The sequence below is a fragment of the Bufo bufo genome, chromosome 4 (genome assembly GCF_905171765.1).
Source record: "Bufo bufo chromosome 4, aBufBuf1.1, whole genome shotgun sequence".
Taxonomy (NCBI): Eukaryota; Metazoa; Chordata; class Amphibia; order Anura; family Bufonidae; genus Bufo; species Bufo bufo.
In genome coordinates, this window is record NC_053392.1 from 342,063,980 (window position 1) to 342,086,590 (window position 22,611).

Here is a 22,611-nt window from a genome sequence, read left to right on the forward strand (position 1 = left end):
TACACCCATTTGAAATACAGCCATTTTGTGCAAAGATATATTTACATCAAGCCTACACTGGTTCAGACCGTGTGAGATACCCCCCTACATACAGGGGTTTGAATCAGGCATTTGAAATACAGCCTTTTGAAATACAGCCATTTTGTGCAAAGATATATTTACTTCAAGCCTACACTGGTTCAGACCGTGTGAGATACCCCCCTACATACAGGGGTTTGAATCAGGCATTTGAAATACAGCCATTTGAAATACAGCCATTTTGTGCAAAGATATATTTACTTCAGGCCTACACTGATTCAGGGCGTGTGTGATCCCCCCCTATACATACAGTGGTTTGATTCAGCCATTTGAAATACAGCCATTTTGTGCAAAGATATATTTACTTCAGGCCTAGAACTGATTCAGGGCGTCTGTGATCCCCCCTATACATACAAGTATTTGATTCAGCCATTTGAAATACAGCTATTTGAAATACAGCCATTTTGTGCAAAGATATATTTACTTGAGGCCTACACTGATGCAGGGCGTGTGTGATCCCCCCTATACTTACAGGGGTTTGACTCAGCCATTTGAAATACAGCCATTTGAAATACAGCCATTTTGTGCAAAGAAATATTTAATTCAGGCCTACACTGATTCAGGGCGTGTGAGATCCCCCCTATACATACAGGGGTTTGATTCAGCCATTTAAAATACACCCATTTGAAATACAGCCATTTTGTGCAAAGATATATTTACATCAAGCCTACACTGGTTCAGACCGTGTGAGAGACCCCCCTACATACAGGGGTTTGAATCAGGCATTTGAAATACAGCCTTTTGAAATACAGCCATTTTGTGCAAAGATATATTTACTTCAAGCCTACACTGGTTCAGACCGTGTGAGATACCCCCCTACATACAGGGGTTTGAATCAGGCATTTGAAATACAGCCATTTGAAATACAGCCATTTTGTGCAAAGATATATTTACTTCAGGACTACACTGATTCAGGGCGTGTGTGATCCCCCCCTATACATACAGTGGTTTGATTCAGCCATTTGAAATACAGCCATTTTGTGCAAAGATATATTTACTTCAGGCCTAGAACTGATTCAGGGCGTCTGTGATCCCCCCTATACATACAAGTATTTGATTCAGCCATTTGAAATACAGCTATTTGAAATACAGCCATTTTGTGCAAAGATATATTTACTTGAGGCCTACACTGATTCAGGGCGTGTGTGATCCCCCCTATACATACAGGGGTTTGACTCAGCCATTTGAAATACAGCCATTTGAAATACAGCCATTTTGTGCAAAGAAATATTTAATTCAGGCCTACACTGATTCAGGGCGTGTGAGATCCCCCCTATACATACAGGGGTTTGATTCAGCCATTTAAAATACAGCAATTTGAAATACAGCCATTTGGTGCAAAGATATATTTACTTCAGGCCTACAGTGGTTCAGACCGTGCGAGATACCCCCCTACATACAGGGGTTTGAATCAGGCATTTGAAATACAGCCATTTCAAATACAGCCATTTTGTGCAAAGATATATTTACTTCAGGCCTACACTGATTCAGGGCGTGTGTGATTCCCCCTATACATACAGGGGTTTGATTCAGCCATTTGAAATACAGCCATTTGAAATACAGCCATTTTGTGCAAAGAAATATTTAATTCAGGCCTACACTGATTCAGGGCATGTGAGATCCCCCCTATACATACAGGGGTTTGATTCAGCCATTTGAAATACAGCCATTTTGTGCAAAGATATATTTCCCTCAAGCCTACACTGGTTCAGACCGTGCAAGATACCCCCCTACATACAGGGGTTTGAATCAGGCATTTGAAATACAGCCATTTGAAATACAGCCATTTTGTGCAAAGATATATTTACTTCAGACCTACGCTGATTCAGGGCGTGTGTGATCCCCCCTATACATACAGGGGTTTGATTCAGCCATTTAAAATACACCCATTTGAAATACAGCCATTTTGTGCAAAGATATATTTACTTCAAGCCTACACTGCTTCAGACTGTGTGAGATACCCCCATACATACAGGGGTTTCAATCAGGCATTTGAAATACAGCCATTTGAAATACAGCCATTTTGTGCAAAGATATATTTACTTCAAGCCTACACTGGTTCAGACCGTGTGAGATACCCCCTACATACAGGGGTTTGAATCAGGCATTTGAAATACAGCCATTTGAAATACAGCCATTTTGTGCAAAGATATATTTACTTCAGGCCTACACTGATTCAGGGCGTGTGTGATCCCCCCTATACATACAGGGGTTTGATTCAGCCATTTGAAATACAGCCATTTGAAATACAGCCATTTTGTGCAAAGAAATATTTAATTCAGGCCTACACTGATTCAGGGCGTGTGACATCTACCCTATACATACAGGGGTTTGATTCAGCCATTTAAAATACAGCAATTTGAAATACAGCCATTTGGTGCAAAGATATATTTACTTCAGGCCTACAGTGGTTCAGACCGTGTGAGATACCCCCCTACATACAGGGGTTTGAATCAGGCATTTGAAATACAGCCATTTCAAATACAGCCATTTTGTGAAAAGATATATTTACTTCAGGCCTACACTGATTCAGGGCGTGTGTGATCCCCCCTATACATACAGGGATTTGATTCAGCCATTTGAAATACAGCCATTTGAAATACAGCCATTTTGTGCAAAGAAATATTTAATTCAGGCCTACACTGATTCAGGGCGTGTGAGATCCCCCCTATACATACAGGGGTTTGATTCAGCCATTTGAAATACAGCCATTTGAAATACAACCATTTTGTGCAAAGATATATTTCCTTCAAGCCTACACTGGTTCAGACCGTGCAAGATACCCCCCTATATACAGGGGTTTGAATAAGGCATTTGAAATACAGCCATTTGAAATACAGCCATTTTGTGCAAAGATATATTTACTTCAGACCTACGCTGATTCAGAGCGTGTGTGATCCCCCCTATACATACAGGGGTTTGATTCAGCCATTTGAAATACAGCCATTTTGTGCAAAGATATATTTACTTCAGGCCTACACTGATTCAGGGCGTGTGTGATCCCCCCTATACATACAGTGGTTTGATTAAGCCATTTGAAATACAGCTATTTGAAATACAGCCATTTTGTGCAAAGATATATTTACTTCAAGCCTACACTGGTTCAGACCGTGTGGGATACCCCCCTACATACAGGGGTTTGAATCAGGCATTTGAAATACAGCCTTTTGAAATACAGCCATTTTGTGCAAAGATATATTTACTTCAAGCCTACACTGGTTCAGACCGTGTGAGATACCCCCCTACATACAGGGGTTTGAATGAGGCATTTAAAATACAGCCATTTGAAATACAGCCATTTTGTGCAAAGATATATTTACTTCAGGCCTACACTGTTTCAGGGCGTGTGTGATCCCCCCTATACATACAGTGGTTTGATTCAGCCATTTGAAATACAGCCATTTTGTGCAAAGATATATTTACTTAAGGCCTAGAACTGATTCAGGGCTTGTGTGATCCCCCCTATACATACAAGTATTTGATTCAGCCATTTGAAATACAGCTATTTGAAATACAGCCATTTTGTGCAAAGATATATTTACTTCAGGCCTACACTGATTTAGGGCGTGTGTGATCCCCCTTATACATACAGGGGTTTGATTCAGCCATTTGAAATACAGCCATTTGAAATACAGCCATTTTGTGCAAAGAAATATTTAATTCAGGCCTACACTGATTCAGGGCGTGTGAGATCCCCCCTATACATACAGGGGTTTGATTCAGCCATTTAAAATACAGCAATTTGAAATACAGCCATTTGGTGCAAAGATATATTTACTTCAGGCCTACAGTGGTTCAGACCGTGCGAGATACCCCCCTACATACAGGGGTTTGAATCAGGCATTTGAAATACAGCCATTTCAAATACAGCCATTTTGTGCAAAGATATATTTACTTCAGGCCTACACTGATTCAGGGCGTGTGTGATCCCCCCTATACATACAGGGGTTTGATTCAGCCATTTGAAATACAGCCATTTGAAATACAGCCATTTTGTGCAAAGAAATATTTAATTCAGGCCTACACTGATTCAGGGCGTGTGAGATCCCCCCTATACATACAGGGGTTTGATTCAGCCATTTGAAATACAGCCATTTGAAATACAGCCATTTTGTGCAAAGATATATTTCCTTCAAGCCTACACTGGTTCAGACCGTGCAAGATACCCCCCTACATACAGGGGTTTGAATCAGGCATTTGAAATACACCCATTTGAAATACAGCCATTTTGTGCAAAGATATATTTACTTCAGACCTACGCTGATTCAGGGAGTGTGTGATCCCCCCTATACATACAGGGGTTTGATTCAGCCATTTGAAATACAGCCATTTTGTGCAAAAATATATTTACTTCAGGCCTACACTGATTCAGGGCGTGTGTGATCCCCCCTATACATACAGTGGCTTGATTCAGCCATTTGAAATTCAGCTATTTGAAATATAGCCATTTTGTGCAAAGATATATTTACTTCAGGCCTACACTGATTCAGGGCGTGTGTGATCCCCCCTATACATACAGGGGTTTGATTCAGCCATTTGAAATACAGCCATTTTGAGCAAAGAAATCTTTAATTCAGGCCTACACTGATTCAGGGCGTGTGAGATCCCCCCTATGCATACAGGGGTTTGATTCTGCCATTTGAAATACAGCCATTTGAAATACAGCCATTTTGTGCAAAGATATATTTACTTCAGGCCTACACTGGTTCAGACCGTGTGAGATACCCCCCTACATACAGGGGTTTGAATCAGGCTTTAGAAATACAGCCATTTGAAATACAGCCATTTTGTGCAAAGATATATTTACTTCAGGCCTACAGTGGTTCAGGCATTTTAAGATACCCACTCTACATACACGGGTTTGAATCAGCCATTTGAAATACAGCCATTTGAAATACAGCCATTTTGTGCAAAGATATATTTACTTCAGACCTATTCTGGTTCAGACAGTGTGAGATACTCCCCTACATACAGGGGTTTGAATCAGGCATTAGAAATACAGCCATTTGAAATACAGCAATTTTGTGCAAATAAATCTTTAATTCAGGCCTAGAGTGGTTCAGGCCGTGTGAGATAAACCCGTTACATACTGTCGTTCTTTTCTACTATTAAACACCCATTTAGGGCAAGATCCTAAATTCAAAAAATATGAGGAGAGCGTCAAATAAGGGACGTGGCCCAGTTCGTGGTGCTGCTGTTGGAGCTTTTGTTGCAGGGAGAGGACGTGGTTGATCTGTGCCAGCTACACGCACAAGTGAAACCCCTTCCTCAGGTGTGAGTAGGCGACAAAACCTGCAGCGGTATTTGGTCGTGCCTAATGCTGCTCTATGAATGGTGAGGCCTGAACAAGTACAGGCGATAGTAGATTGGGTTGCTGACAGTGGATCCAGTTGCTTCACATTGTCTCCCACCCAGTCTCCTGCTGAAAGACCACAGTTGGCACCTGCAGCCGATGTCAGTCTTTCATCTCACCCCCTTGCAAATCAGTCAAGCAGTCTGAGCCCCAAGTCATGCAACAGTCTCTTCTGCTTTTTGATGACTCTGTTAGCAGGGTTTCCCAGGGCCATCCACCTAGCCCTGCCCTAGAAGTGGAAGAGATTGAATGTACCGATACCCAACCACTTATTTTTCAAGATGAGTGCATGGGAGGACCATCGCAGCATGTCTCGGATGATGACGAAACACAGGTGCCAACTGCTGGGGCTTTCGAATGTGTGCAGACCGACAAGGAAGTCAGGGGTGAAGACTGGGTGGAAAATGAAGTGGAGGACGATGAGGTCCTCGACCCCACATGGAATCAAGGTCATGCGGGTGACCAATGTAGTTCGGAGGAGGAGGCGGTGGTCGCACAGAGCCACCAGCACAGCAGAAGAGGGAGCAGGGTGCAAAAGCAGAGCGGCCGTCCTCTAGACAGTACGCCTCCTACTGCCCACCGCAGCAAGGGACCGAGCACACCAAAGCCAGCTCCAATAAGTTCCCTGGCGTGGCAGTTCTTTAGACAATGTGCTGACGACAAGACACGAGTGGTTTGCAATCAGAGCCTGAAGCGAGGCATAAACGTTCTCAACCTGAGCACAACCTGCATGACCAGGCATTTAAGTGCAAAGCACGAGCTGCAGTGGAGTAGACACTTCAAAAACCAAGAATGGTCTCTGGCTCCTCCTGCTTCCTCTTCTGCTGAAGTCGCGGCCTCTTCATCCACATCTGGAGTGACAGTGCCACCTGGCACCCCACAAACAGAGAATCTGCCAGCAACACCAACACCTGGGTCACCAAGCATCTCCACAATGTCCCACGGAAGCATTCAGCTCTCCATATCCCAAAAGCTGGAGAGGAAGAGGAAGTACCCCCCTACCCACCCGCGATCCCTAGCCCTGAATGCCAGCATTTCTAAATTACTTGCCTTTGAAATGCTGTCATTACATCTGGTGGAGACGGATAGTTTTAAAGGCCTTATGGCGGTGGCTGTCCCACAGTACGTCGTGCCCAGCTGCCACTACTTTTCAAGGCAAGCCATCCCTTCCCTTCACAACCAAGTAGAGGACAAAATCAGGTGTGCACTGCGCAACGCCATATGTGGGAAGGTGCACCTGACTACGGATACGTGGACCAGTAATTACGGTCAGGGCCATTATATCTCCATAACAGCACACTGGGTAAATGCAGTGGTGGCTGGGCCTGAGGCGGATAGCAGTTTGGCGCATGTCCTTCCACCACCGAGGATTGCCAGGCGCTTCAGTTTCCTACTGTTACTTCCTCCTCCTACTCTGCTTCCTCATCCTCTACCAGCTCCTCATCCGGTCAGCGTAACATCTTCACCACCAACTTCAGCACAGCCAGGGGTAAACGACAGCAGGCAGTTTTAAAACGTATCTGTTTGGGGGACAAACCCCACACCGCGCAGGAGCTGTGGACGGGCCTTGAACAACAGATCGATAAATGGTTTGTGCCAGTCAGCCTCAAGCCCGGCCTGGTGGTGTGCGATAATGGGCGAAATCTCGTAGCAGCTCTGGGACTAGCCGGTTTGACGCACATCCCTTGCCTGGCGCATGTGCTGAATTTGGTGGTGCAGAGATTCCTTAAAAATTACTCTGACATGTCAGAGCTGCTGCATAAAGTGCGGGCCATCTGTGCGCGCTTTCGGCGTTCTTACCCTGCTGCTGCTCGCCTGTCAGCGCTGCAGCGTAACTTCGGGCTTCCCGCTCACTGCCTCATATGCGACGTGCCCACAAGGTGGAATTCCAACTTGCACATGCTGGCCAGACTGTGCAAGCAGGAGCAGGCGATAGTGGAGTTTCAGCTGCAGCACGCACGGGTGAGTCGCTCGGCGGAACAGCACCACTTCACCACCAATGACTGGGCCTCCATGCGAGACCTGTGTTTTCATTGTTGCGCTGTTTTGAGTACTCCACCAACATGGCCAGTGCCGATAACGCCGTTCTCAGCGTTACTATTCCACTTCTATGCCTCACTGAAAAAATGCTCCTGGTGATGATGGAAGAGGATGTGGCACAGTAGGAGGAGGAGGAGGAAGAGGGATCATTTCGTAGGGTTTCCGGACAGTCATTCCCAAGTGGCTCAGAGGGTGGGTTCCTGCACCCACAAACCCAAGGTACACAATTGTCCAGCCAGGGCACAGTTCTGGAGGATGAGGAGGTGGAGCATGAGGAGGAGGAGGAGATGGAGGAGGACGAACCATGTTCACAGCAGGGTGGCACCCAGACCAGCTCATGGCCATCACTGGTGTGTGGATGGGGGGATACAGAGGACACAGACGATGCACCTCCCACAGAGGACAGCTTTTCATTGCCTCTGGACAGCCTGGCACACATGAGCGATTACATGCTGCAGTGTCTCTGCAACGACCGCCGAGTTGCCCACATTCTAACTTGTGCTGATTACTGGATGGCCACGCTGCTGGATCCCCGTTACAAGGACAACATACCGTCCTTAATTCCATCACTGGAGCGTGATCGTAAGATGCGTGAATACAAGTGCACGCTGGTAGACACGCTGCTGGTGGCATTCCCACCTGACAGCGGGGGGCACAGTGGAAGCACAAGGCGAAGGCAGAGGACGAGGAAGAGGTTGCCAACGCAGCTGGGGCACCGCCAGCACCTCAGAAGGCAGGGTTAGCATGGCCGAAATGTGGAAAAGCTTTGTCAGCACGCCACAACAACCAGCACCACCAGCTGCTTTGGAACGTCTTAGCAGGAGGCAGCATTTCACCAACATGGTGGAGCAGTATGTGTGCACACGCCTACACGTACTGAATGACGGGTCTGCCTCCTTCAACTTCTGGGTCTCCAAATTGAGCACATGGCCTGAGCTTGCCCTTTACGCCTTGGAGGTGCTGGCCTGCCCTGCAGCCAGTGTATTATCTGAACATGTGTTTAGCACCGCAGGGGCCGTCATCACAGACAAGCGCAGCCGCCTGTCCACATCCAATTTGGACAAGCTGACATTCATTAAAATGAACCAGGCATGGATCCCTCAGGACTTGTCCGTACCTTGTGCAGAATAGACATGTATACCGGCACTAAGCAGCCATTGTTATACTGCAGCGCAATTGCTCATGTTTGTATTTTGGATATTTCAAACTCTTTTGGAGTGTACCTTAATTTTGCAAAATTAAATTAAAACCAAAAACCTGTGTTGGCTATCTCGTCCTCCTCCACCGCCGCTTCCACCTACTCCGCTGCGTCCACCGCCTCCTCAAACTCCTACTCCATATGGAATTCCACCTCATAAATCCATTTTTTTTTTTTGTACGTGTTTTATTTTATATCATTTCACTACTTTGTCAGTTACATTTTATGGTGAAATTAACTCATTTTTGGGTGTATAGTACCACTGCTATACCTAGTAGACAGGTTAAACAAAGAAAAAAATATTGTCATTAACTTTTTGGGGTTAAATTAACCAATTTTTGGGTGTATAGTACCACTGCTATACACTGGCGGATCCAGGGGGGGGGCAACGGGGCAATGGGAGATGAACGCTTCAGAAATGGGAGATGCTCAGAAGTGTAAAGGGGGGGAGGGGCGGCGGCAGGGCACAGGGAGATGAACGCTTCCATTGTGGAAGCGTTCATCTCCATAGTCATCTGTATCGCCGTCCTCAGGACAGCGATACTGATGACTGTGCCGAGGCAGGGGAAAGAGAGGCGTGTCCCTTTCCCTTTCTCTGATAGGCTGCAGGCACTAGGCCGGCAGGTAATCACAGGCCGGCGCAGGTGGCGCGATGACGTCATCGCGCCGCCTGAGCCGTACAGCAGGGGACACAGGCCGGAAGAGGCCTGCATCACATCGCTGCCAAGGAGGTAAGTATAAGTGTTTAATTTTTTTTGTGTACAATACTGGTGGCTAATGGCACATAATGGGGGTCTCTGGCTACTGGCACATAATGGGGGTCTCTGGCTATTGGCACATAATGAGGGTCTCTGGCTACTGGCACATAATGGGGGTCTCTGGCTACTGGCACATAATGGGGGTTTCTGGCTACTGGCACATAATGGGGGTCTCTGGCTACTGGCACATAATGGGGGTCTCTGGCTACTGGCACATAATGGGGGGCTCTGGCTACTGGCACATAATGGGGGGCTCTGGCTACTGGCACATAATGGGGGTCTCTGACTACTGGCACATAATGGGGGGCTGTCATTACTGGCACATAATGGGGGGCTGTCATTACTGGCACATAATGGGGCGCTGTCATTACTGGCACATAATGGGGGGTTGTCATTACTGGCACATAATAGGGGCTGTCATTACTGGCACATAATGAGGGCTGTCATTACTGGCACAAGGGGGGACTCTCATTACTGGCACATGATGGGGGGCTGTCATTACTGGCACATAATGGGGAGCTGTCATTACTGGCACATAATGGGGGGCTGTCATTACTGGCACATAATGGGGGGCTGTCATTACTGGCACATAATGGGGGCTGTCATTACTGGCACAAGGGGGGCTGTCATTACTGGCACAAGGGGGTTATGGTGAAATTAACTCATTTTTGGGTGTATAGTACCACTGCTATACCTAGTAGACAGGTTAAACAAAGAAAAAAATATTGTCATTAACTTTTTGGGGTTAAATTAACCAATTTTTGGGTGTATAGTACCACTGCTATACACTGGCGGATCCAGGGGGGGGGCAACGGGGCAATGGGAGATGAACGCTTCAGAAATGGGAGATGCTCAGAAGTGTAAAGGGGGGGAGGGGCGGCGGCAGGGCACAGGGAGATGAACGCTTCCATTGTGGAAGCGTTCATCTCCATAGTCATCTGTATCGCCGTCCTCAGGACAGCGATACTGATGACTGTGCTGAGGCAGGGGAGGGAGAGGCGTGTCCCTTTCCCTTTCTCTGATAGGCTGCAGGCACTAGACCGGCAGGTAATCACAGGCCGGCGCAGGTGGCGCGATGATGTCATCGCGCCGCCTGAGCCGTACAGCAGGGGACACAGGCCGGAAGAGGCCTGCATCACATCGCTGCCAAGGAGGTAAGTATAAGTGTTTAATTTTTTTTGTGTACAATACTGGTGGCTACTGGCACATAATGGGGGTCTCTGGCTACTGGCACATAATGGGGGTCTCTGGCTACTGGCACATAATGGGGGTCTCTGGCTACTAGCACATAATGGGGGTCTCTGGCTACTGGCACATAATGGGGGGCTCTGGCTACTGGCACATAATGGGGGTCTCTGGCTACTGGCACATAATGGGGGTCTCTGGCTACTGGCACATAATGGGGGTCTCTGGCTACTGGCACATAATGGGGGGCTGTCATTACTGGCACATAATGGGGGGCTGTCATTACTGGCACATAATGGGGCGCTGTCATTACTGGCACATAATGGGGGGTTGTCATTACTGGCACATAATGGGGGCTGTCATTACTGGCACATAATGAGGGCTGTCATTACTGGCACAAGGGGGGACTCTCATTACTGGCACATGATGGGGGGCTGTTATTACTGGCACATAATGGGGAGCTGTCATTACTGGCACATAATGGGGGGCTGTCATTACTGGCACATAATGGGGGGCTGTCATTACTGGCACATAATGGGGGCTGTCATTACTGGCACAAGGGGGGGCTGTCATTACTGGCACAAGGGGGTTATGGTGAAATTAACTCATTTTTTGGTGTATAGTACCACTGCTATACCTAGTAGACAGGTTAAACAAAGAAAAAAATATTGTCATTAACTTTTTGGGGTTAAATTAACCAATTTTTGGGTGTATAGTACCACTGCTATACACCGGCGGATCCAGGGGGGGGCAACGGGGCAATGGGAGATGAACGCTTCAGAAATAGGAGATGCTCAGAAGTGTAAAGGGGGGGACGGGCGGCGGCAGGGCACATGGAGATGAATGCTTCCATTGTGGAAGCGTTCATCTCCATAGTCATCTGTATCGCCGTCCTCAGGACAGCGATACTGATGACTGTGCTGAGGCAGGGGAGGGAGAGGCGTGTCCCTTTCCCTTTCTCTGATAGGCTGCAGGCACTAGGCCGGCAGGTAATCACAGGCCGGCGCAGGTGGCGCGATGACGTCATCGCGCCGCCTGAGCCGTACAGCAGGGGACACAGGCCGGAAGAGGCCTGCATCACATCGCTGCCAAGGAGGTAAGTATAAGTGTTTAATTTTTTTTGTGTACAATACTGGTGGCTACTGGCACATAATGGGGGTCTCTGGCTACTGGCACATAATGGGGGTCTCTGGCTATTGGCACATAATGAGGGTCTCTGGCTACTGGCACATAATGGGGGTCTCTGGCTACTGGCACATAATGGGGGTTTCTGGCTACTGGCACATAATGGGGGTTTCTGGCTACTGGCACATAATGGGGGTCTCTGGCTACTGGCACATAATGGGGGTCTCTGGCTACTGGCACATAATGGGGGTCTCTGGCTACTGGCACATAATGGGGGTCTCTGGCTACTGGCACATAATGGGGGTCTCTGGCTACTGGCACATAATGGGGGTTTCTGGCTACTGGCACATAATGGGGGTCTCTGGCTACTGGCACATAATGGGGGGCTCTGGCTACTGGCACATAATGGGGGTCTCTGGCTACTGGCACATAATGGGGGTCTCTGGCTACTGGCACATAATGGGGGGGCTGTCATTACTGGCACATAATGGGGGGCTGTCATTACTGGCACATAATGGGGGCTGTCATTACTGGCACATAATGAGGGCTGTCATTACTGGCACAAGGGGGGACTCTCATTACTGGCACATGATGGGGGGCTGTCATTACTGGCACATAATGGGGAGCTGTCATTACTGGCACATAATAGGGGGCTGTCATTACTGGCACATAATGGGGGGCTGTCATTACTGGCACATAATGGGGGCTGTCATTACTGGCACAAGGGGGGGCTGTCATTACTGGCACAAGGGGGTTATGGTGAAATTAACTCATTTTTGGGTGTATAGTACCACTGCTATACCTAGTAGACAGGTTAAACAAGAAAAAAATATTGTCATTAACTTTTTGGGGTTAAATTAACCAATTTTTGGGTGTATAGTACCACTGCTATACACTGGCGGATCCAGGGGGGGGCAACGGGGCAATGGGAGATGAACGCTTCAGAAATGGGAGATGCTCAGAAGTGTAAAGGGGGGGACGGGCGGCGGCAGGGCACAGGGAGATGAACGCTTCCATTGTGGAAGCGTTCATCTCCATAGTCATCTGTATCGCCGTCCTCAGGACAGCGATACTGATGACTGTGCTGAGGCAGGGGAGGGAGAGGCGTGTCCCTTTCCCTTTCTCTGATAGGCTGCAGGCACTAGGCCGGCAGGTAATCACAGGCCGGTGCAGGTGGCACAATGACGTCATCGCGACGCATGAGCAGTACAGCAGGGGACACAGGCCGGAAGAGGCCTGCATCACATCGCTGCCAAGAAGGTAAGTATAAGTGTATAATTTTTTTTGTGTACAATACTGGTGGCTACTGGCACATAATGGGGGTCTCTGGCTACTGGCACATAATGGGGGTCTCTGGCTATTGGCACATAATGAGGGTCTCTGGCTACTGGCACATAATGGGGGTCTCTGGCTACTGGCACATAATGGGGGTTTCTGGCTACTGGCACATAATGGGGGTTTCTGGCTACTGGCACATAATGGGGGACTCTGGCTACTGGCACATAATGGGGGTCTCTGGCTACTGGCACATAATGGGGGTCTCTGGCTACTGGCACATAATGGGGGTCTCTGGCTACTGGCACATAATGGGGGTCTCTGGCTACTGGCACATAATGGGGGGCTGTCATTACTGGCACATAATGGGGGGCTGTCATTACTGGCACATAATGGGGCGCTGTCATTACTGGCACATAATGGGGGGTTGTCATTACTGGCACATAATGTGGGCTGTCATTACTGGCACATAATGAGGGCTGTCATTACTGGCACAAGGAGGGACTCTCATTACTGGCACATGATGGGGGGGCTGTCATTACTGGCACATAATGGGGAGCTGTCATTACTGGCACATAATGGGGGGCTGTCATTACTGGCACATAATGGGGGGCTGTCATTACTGGCACATAATGGGGGCTGTCATTACTGGCACAAGGGGGGGCTGTCATTACTGGCACAAGGGGGTTATGGTGAAATTAACTCATTTTTTTTGTACGTGTTTTATTTTATATCATTTCACTACTTTGTCAGTTACATTTTATGGTGAAATTAACTCATTTTTGGGTGTATAGTACCACTGCTATACCTAGTAGACAGGTTAAACAAAGAAAAAAATATTGTCATTAACTTTTTGGGGTTAAATTAACCAATTTTTGGGTGTATAGTACCACTGCTATACACTGGCGGATCCAGGGGGGGGGCAACGGGGCAATGGGAGATGAACGCTTCAGAAATGGGAGATGCTCAGAAGTGTAAAGGGGGGGAGGGGCGGCGGCAGGGCACAGGGAGATGAACGCTTCCATTGTGGAAGCGTTCATCTCCATAGTCATCTGTATCGCCGTCCTCAGGACAGCGATACTGATGACTGTGCTGAGGCAGGGGAGGGAGAGGCATGCCCCTTTCCCTTTCTCTGATAGGCTGCAGGCACTAGGCCGGCAGGTAATGACAGGCCGGCGCAGGTGGCGCGATGACGTCATCGCGCCGCCTGAGCCGTACAGCAGGGGACACAGGCCGGAAGAGGCCTGCATCACATCGCTGCCAAGGAGGTAAGTATAAGTGTTTAATTTTTTTTGTGTACAATACTGGTGGCTACTGGCACATAATGGGGGTCTCTGGCTACTGGCACATAATGGGGGTCTCTGGCTATTGGCACATAATGAGGGTCTCTGGCTACTGGCACATAATGGGGGTCTCTGGCTACTGGCACATAATGGGGGTTTCTGGCTACTGGTACATAATGGGGGTCTCTGGCTACTGGCACATAATGGGGGTCTCTGGCTACTGGTACATAATGGGGGTCTCTGGCTACTGGCACATAATGGGGGGGCTGTCATTACTGGCACATAATGGGGGGCTGTCATTACTGGCACATAATGGGGCGCTGTCATTACTGGCACATAATGGGGGGTTGTCATTACTGGCACATAATGGTGGCTGTCATTACTGGCACATAATGAGGGCTGTCATTACTGGCACAAGGGGGGACTCTCATTACTGGCACATGATGGGGGGGCTGTCATTACTGGCACATAATGGGGAGCTGTCATTACTGGCACATAATGGGGGGCTGTCATTACTGGCACATAATGGGGGGCTGTCATTACTGGCACATAATGGGGGCTGTCATTACTGGCACAAGGGGGGGCTGTCATTACTGGCACAAGGGGGTTATGGTGAAATTAACTCATTTTTGGGTGTATAGTACCACTGCTATACCTAGTAGACAGGTTAAACAAAGAAAAAAATATTGTCATTAACTTTTTGGGGTTAAATTAACCAATTTTTGGGTGTATAGTACCACTGCTATACACTGGCGGATCCAGGGGGGGGCAACGGGGCAATGGGAGATGAACGCTTCAGAAATGGGAGATGCTCAGAAGTGTAAAGGGGGGGACGGGCGGCGGCAGGGCACAGGGAGATGAACGCTTCCATTGTGGAAGCGTTCATCTCCATAGTCATCTGTATCGCCGTCCTCAGGACAGCGATACTGATGACTGTGCTGAGGCAGGGGAGGGAGAGGCGTGTCCCTTTCCCTTTCTCTGATAGGCTGCAGGCACTAGGCCGGCAGGTAATCACAGGCCGGCGCAGGTGGCGCGATGACGTCATCGCGCCGCCTGAGCCGTACAGCAGGGGACACAGGCCGGAAGAGGCCTGCATCACATCGCTGCCAAGGAGGTAAGTATAAGTGTTTAATTTTTTTTGTGTACAATACTGGTGGCTACTGGCACATAATGGGGGTCTCTGGCTACTGGCACATAATGTGGGTCTCTGGCTATTGGCACATAATGAGGGTCTCTGGCTACTGGCACATAATGGGGGTCTCTGGCTACTGGCACATAATGGGGGTTTCTGGCTACTGGCACATAATGGGGGTTTCTGGCTACTGGCACATAATGGGGGTCTCTGGCTACTGGCACATAATGGGGGTCTCTGGCTACTGGCACATAATGGGGGGCTCTGGCTACTGGCACATAATGGGGGGCTCTGGCTACTGGCACATAATGGGGGTCTCTGGCTACTGGCACATAATGGGGGGGCTGTCATTACTGGCACATAATGGGGGGCTGTCATTACTGGCACATAATGGGGCGCTGTTATTACTGGCACATAATGGGGGGTTGTCATTACTGGCACATAATGGGGGCTGTCATTACTGGCACATAATGAGGGCTGTCATTACTGGCACAAGGGGGGACTCTCATTACTGGCACATGATGGGGGGGCTGTCATTACTGGCACATAATGGGGAGCTGTCATTACTGGCACATAATGGGGGGCTGTCATTACTGGCACATAATGGGGGGCTGTCATTACTGGCACATAATGGGGGCTGTCATTACTGGCGCAAGGGGGGCTGTCATTACTGGCACAAGGGGGGCTGTCATTTCTGGCACATGATGGGGGGGCTGTTATTACTGGCACATGATGGGGGGCTGTTATTACTGACACATGATGGGGGGGCTGTTATTACTGGCACATTATTGGGGGCACTATAGGGGCATCTACTGAGGCCACAAAGAAGGGGTGTTTTATATGGGGGGCTCTGTACAGTAAAATTTCATACTGGGACACATTATGGTGGGTACTATAAGGAAGGGGGGAGAGGAGTACTATGGGGTCATCTACGGGGGCACTAAGAAGGGGTATTTTATACTTGCAAATTATGGGGGACACTGAGGGCATCTACTGGGGCATTTTATACTGGTACATTATGGGGGCGCTAGGAGGAAGGGGGGAGAGGAGCACTATGGAGGCATTTACTGGGGGCACTATATAGGGGTATTTTATACTGGCACATTATGGGCGCACTATGGGGACATTAGCTCAACTGGGGGCATTACAAAGGGGTATTTTTTGCACTGTCACATTATAAGGAGAATTATTTCTACTGGGGGGCATTATGGTGGGCTTCATTACTCCCATATGATATGACCCCCTAGTAGCAGCACCATCCTCTCCCTGCTCTGCTATTCCTCTGCCCCTTCTCCAAATCCTTATTATGAAATCTTTCTCATTAGGATAAAACACATCAGCTCCGCCGAGCCCCCCAGCCAAGTGTTGAAGTGGTGTCCGAGATCCCCAAGGGCCAAGTAATTGTAAGTTTTCATGTGAAATATGTTTATGTTATACACATATAGCCTACACTGTGCCACACAATATACAGTATACCGCTACACTGTGTAGTCTGTTCTATAAGCACCATTGTTTTGCGGCGGCGGACAGAAAATAATCTGGAAGTGCCCCTCCTGAGACTAGGCTCTGGATCCGCCACTGCTGCTATACCTAGTAGGCTGGTTAAAAAAAAAAAAATTGTCATTTACATTTTAGGGTGAAATTCACCAATTTTGGTGTGTATAGTACCACTGCTATACCTAGTGGACCGGTAAAAAAAAAAAAAAATTGTCTGTTACATTTTATGGTGAAATTAACAAATTTCTGGGTGTATAGTACCACTGCTATACCTAGTAGACAGGTTAAACAAAAAAAAAATATTGTCATTTACTTTTTCGGGTGAAATTAACCAATTTTTGGGTGTATAGTACCACTGCTATACCTAGTAGACAGGTTAAACAAAAAAAAATAGTCATTTAATTTTTCGGGTGAAATTAACCAATTTTTGGGTGTATAGTACCACTGCTATACCTAGTAGGCCGGTTAAAAAATAAATAAATTGTCATTTACATTTTAGGGTGAAATTTACCAATTTTGGTGTGTATAGTACCACTGCTATACCTAGTGGAACGGTAAAAAAAAATAAAAAAATTGTTAATTACATTTTCTGGTGAAATTCACCAATTTTTGGGTGTGATGTACCACTCCTATACCTAGTTGACAGCTTAATAAATTTCAATAATTTTTCTGTTATATTCTTGGGTTGACATTATACAATTTTAGACGTGAATAAACACCTGCTATGCATAGGTGACAGGGAATAAAATTTTATAAATTATTCAGTAATTAATGCGCACCACACCACAAATTTGAATAGTTGTTACACTTTTATGCTTTAATAATTTCTCCCATATTTCAACTCTAATTTTTAATTTGAAAAAAATGGATCCTCCCTTAAATGTGGTCTCTTTTTCTCACGCTCCCTCTCCAGCCTGGAACCCTGATTCCCCGCCACCCATAATCACCATGGTAGGCGCATAAAAGAACATCGAAAGTTGATAGAGCAGATATCAAATTAGATCGTGAACATCACGGGGACGTGCGACATGGTGGGGCAGTAAGTGTGCACACGCCTACATGAACTGACTGACAGGGGTCAGCCCCTGCAACTTCTGGGTCTCCAAATTGGGCACATGGCCTGAGCTTGCCCTTTACCCCTTGGAGGTGCTAGCCTGCTCGGCAGCCAGTGTATTGTCTGAACGTGTGTTTTGCATGACTACAGGGGGTTATCACAGGTTATATTTCCCAATGTTTTGGGGTGTACCCTAATTTTAAAACCATTTTTATTTTTTATTTTTACGTTTTTTATGTTATTTAAAGTCATTTCCCTATCCACATTTGTTTGCAGAGCACTTGCCATGCTCTTAACCACATTTTGACGCCATTTGCAGCCCTCTAGCCCTTTCCATGACATTTTTACAGGCATTTTAGTGCTCAAAAGTTCGGGTCCCCATTGACTTCATTCGATCTTTTTTCCGAAGTTCGGCCGAACCCATCGAACCTGAACATCCAGGTGTCCGCTCAACTCTAATCCTGATGAGTCTCCAAATCGGGCAAGTAAATTAGTATGTCATCGAGGTAAATAACAACAAACCTACCCACCAAATGATGAAAAATGTAATTGATAAAGTGCTGAAAGACTGCCGAGGCATTAGTCAACCCAAAGGGCATGACCAAGTTCTCGAAGTGGCCCTCAGGGCTATTAAAAGTCATCTTCCATTCATCCCCTTCCCTGATTCTTATCAGATTATAAGCCCCTCCTAAATCCAACCTAGAAAACACCTTGGCTCCGACAATCTGATCGAATAAATCCGGGATCAAGGGAAGGGTATAAGGATCCCGGACAGTGATAAGATTTAGCTCCCGGAAATCTAAACACGGTCTGAGGGACCCATCTTTTTTTAAACAAAAAAGAAGCCGGCAGCCACAGGTGACTTAAATGGTCTAATATGTCCTTTTGCCAAACTCTCGGTAATATACTCTCGCATAGCTACTCTTTTGGGTTGAGAAAGATGATATAACCGAGACTTTGGCAATTTAGCTCAAGGAATAAGATTGACAGGACAATCATAACGTCTGATCTCCACCCTCAGAGAACACGTCTGAAAAATGGTAGGATTATGTCTGATCAACCATGGTAAACCTGCACTAGAGGAGCAGGCAAACTCTTCAGCACAAAACAAGAAATTAACTCAACATGAGAATCACCCACCCTCAAATGAATATCCTGCACCATATGAGTCAGACACTTTTGCGAGAGAGGAGCAGAATCAATAGCAAACACAGATATCTCTTTTTAGAAAAAAGTAGAATTTAACGTGCTTACTAAAAACGAAACCTGGGTTATGGAGCAAAAGCAGTTTGCTCAAGGTGATATCCTAAGTATGATAGATATATTAAACAAGAACTCCTACTGTAGATAGGATATATTCTTAGGTGGGGTCAATAGAGTACTGACTAGGAAAGATGGGGGTAGTGGGTAAACGGGTGGGAAAGAAACTTTCCCTACATGACCCTGAAGATCTAAAGTCCTGTGCACAGGGATGTCCCCTGATGGTGGAGACACCCTGCCCCCGTACCTAAGTCTCTCTATTGCCCTAAAAAAGCCCTACTCACAGACCTTGATTGGAAATAAATAAATCCAGGGAAAACAAAAACACACATACAGATGAAAATATGTATAAACAAAAAACAAAACCAACGCGTTTCAGCTGCATATAGCAGCTCATCAGGAGGTGATGTAAAATTTATGAACGTATGGAGTAACGGAAAAAGAACAGATATAAATAAATTAAAGATGATACTTAGCTCCTATATATGTAACCTGTTAGGTTCTATTCAATAATGAAACAAACCTCTGTCATAAAGATACATAGATCGATCAGAGGGGGGCCCTTAAGGCAGATGTATCAAGTATATAGGAGGCTCCAGCCTCCAGTGTTTTTGTTTTCCCTGGATTTATTTATTTCCAATCCAGGTCTGTGAGTAGGGCTTTTTTAGGGCAATAGAGAGACTTACGTACGGGGGCAGGGTGTCTCAACCATCAGGGGACATCCCTGTGCACAGGACTTTAGATCTTGAGGGTCATCTAGGGAAAGTTTCTTTCCCACCCGTTTACCCACTACCCCCATCTTTCCTAGTCAGTACTCTATTGACCCCACCTAAGAATATATCCTATCTACAGTAGGAGTTCTTGTTTAATATATCTATCATACTTAGGATATCACCTTGAGCAAACTGCTTTTGCTCCATAACCCAGTTTAATAATAAAGGTATCGTTTTTAGTAAGCACGTTAAATTCTACTTTTTTCTAAAATTAATCTTGGTACGTGTAGTCTATCCTCAATTATATTTTTTCTAGTCTGTTCTCACAGATATCTCTTTGTTTAATGCAGTTGTTTTAAAACCATGACTCTGAACAAATTAATAATCAACAAGATTAACCTCTGCACCACTGTCAACAAATACTTCTAATTCAATATTTTTAGAGTCTAGCGCCACCATGGCAGGCAGGAGAAATCGGGTACTACAGGTAAAAGACAAAAATACCTTCCATGACTCCCCATCGACGCTACCAAGAGTAAGAGAACTAGAGTTAGAACCCTTTTTTTTTTTTTTTTAGCCTTCAGGTTTAATATAAGGACAAACGTTAATAAAATGTCCTTTTTTTTTCACAGAAGAAACAAAGTCTTCTCTGAACCCTGAGGTTCCTTTTACCAGGGCCTGAAGAGACCTGTCCCAACTGCATAGGCTCATCACCAGACACTAGCTCAAGTGATTCATAACTCTGAGGGACAGAAGAGATTGTTTCCCCATATGACAGTGCATCCCGAGAGAGGGGAACCTTGCATCTCTCTCTCAGGCGTCTATCAATCCATATGGTAAGGAACATAGCCACCTCCAAAGAATCAGGGTTTTCATGGAATGCCAGAGCGTTTTTTAGTCTCTCAGACAGCCCCTGACAGAACTGACTATGGCGTGCAGGGTCATTCCACTCCGAATCAGTCGCCCATCTCCTAAATTCAGAACAATATGACTCAGCAGAACGATCTCCCTGACTCAAGCTACGCAGCTTAGATTCGGCCAGAGAAACCCGGTCTGGGTCATCATAAATAAGGCCCAGGGTTCCGAAAAATTCATCCACCGATCGATCGGAGGGATTGGGAACCGATTGGCAGAAAAAAGGCCCAGGACTGAGCATCACCTTTCAGCAAAGAAATTATAATTCCCACTCTTTGATTCTCGTCCCCAGAAGAGATCGGAAGCAGACGAAAATACAATTTACAAGATTCTCTGAAGCGAACAAAATTATCACTTCCCCCAGAAAATCTATCTGAGAGGGCAACCTTAAGTTCAAGGCTGACCTGGTTCCCACTGGTTGAACCCTAAGTTAGGGAGCGGGGATGAGACTGACGGGACCTTCCACTGTGAAGGGACCAGCGTCTCCCTGAGACCTAGACATAACACACACACAAAGTAGAAACCAGAGGACTTAGCTTGAGATGAGTAAGAAGCAGGACAACCTCGAACAACCAGCTTAGAACTCCAGAAGGAAATAACAATCGCAAGGTCTGCAGTGAGAGGTGGGCATAAATAGAGCCACTAAACCGTAAATGAGCAGAACCTGAGGAGAGGTGAGATCCTGCCCACAACAACAGAAAGACCTGTCAGATAGACTCACGTGCTGTAAGTCTACCTGATCTTCTCAGACCTCTCACAGGGCAGGCAGTGACAATTTCAATCTTGATCGGTTCTAACGTCAGTCCTCTCCATCATAATTGGACTTCTTCAATATTGTCATTCTTTGGCCATATATACCGCCAGTAGACTAAGGTTTGATACAATCATGAGAGATGATCATTGTTCTACTAGGATCTGAGGATGACTGCTATTGCACAGATTTATTATTGATTTTCTTTTTGTATCTTTATAATCATTTTTTTTTGTACTCTTATATAGAATTGTATAGCTGATAAGTTAATACAACATAACATACCCCGCACCTAACACCGACTGTCACTCACTGCTGATAGCCAAGCAGCAGGCAGTGAAGTGCCATGAGAGCCAGGCCAAGCAGGTGGCAGTCAGGATGCTGGTGAAGGATGACCAGAGACAGTACTGAACAGAGGATGCCACCTCTGCTGTCCAGTCCATATACCAGGCCTACCACCAGTATTACCCTTAATATACCGCCTGCCCACCCCACACCTAACACTCAGGGAGCTGTCACACTGTGACAGTCTGACTGACTCACATTCAGGCTGTCTGCTGTGGAGTCCTGAAGCGGCACACTGCAGCAGCAATCTTCTTCTTCTTTCTCCAGCTCTGCAGTGTCTTTCCCGCCCGGAAGGTGGGTGGAGCTTCATACTGCCGGGTGCCCTGGTGAGTCATCAGGGCACTCGCTCGTTCTGTTGATACTGCTCCTCACTCTGTGGCGCTGCACAGTGCAGCAAAGCAAAACTCAGTCAATAAGTTGATAGATTATTTGCACAAGCGGTGGCCAGCGCCCCCTGCTGTGCAATGGCCACCCTGGCCCCCCCATGCTACGCCACTGGCACACCCAAAGCAATAAATACTAAGTGGAACCAGATGAGGAGGAATGGTGAAGGAGTAGTGTCTGAGCTGTTGTCCCCCACCTCGCAGCAGTGTCTGTAAAGCTGTATTTCCGTGATCACTCTGCTGTCTCTTCTTTCAAATATTTTCTT